This window comes from Sinocyclocheilus anshuiensis, unplaced genomic scaffold, assembly GCF_001515605.1.
Source record: "Sinocyclocheilus anshuiensis isolate Anshui unplaced genomic scaffold, SAMN03320099.WGS_v1.1 scaffold204, whole genome shotgun sequence".
NCBI classification, from domain to species: domain Eukaryota; kingdom Metazoa; phylum Chordata; class Actinopteri; order Cypriniformes; family Cyprinidae; genus Sinocyclocheilus; species Sinocyclocheilus anshuiensis.
The window spans coordinates 128,250-128,542 of record NW_015557064.1 but is presented as its reverse complement, the minus strand read 5'-3'; positions in this window follow the sequence as shown (position 1 = coordinate 128,542).

Below are 293 nucleotides of genomic sequence, written 5' to 3'. Positions count from 1 at the left end.
ATGCTATTTGGGCTTTTATTGCTTTCTTTATCCAACAGCTACAAAATATGATTATACTAATTATGGGATAAAAATAAAACTAATAACTGAGAAAGTATTAACAAAAACCTTACCAACATAATTAAAAAAAAAAACAACGTTTATTTTGAAATTCAGTAGCATGGTTAATGTTTCAGCGCGCTCACGCTGTGTTCCGTCGGTCCCAGCCCGTTCAGTAGTGATGGGAAGTCCGGTTCTTTTCCGCGAACCGGTTCTTTCGGACAGTTCGTTTCAATGAACCGGTTAAAAAAACC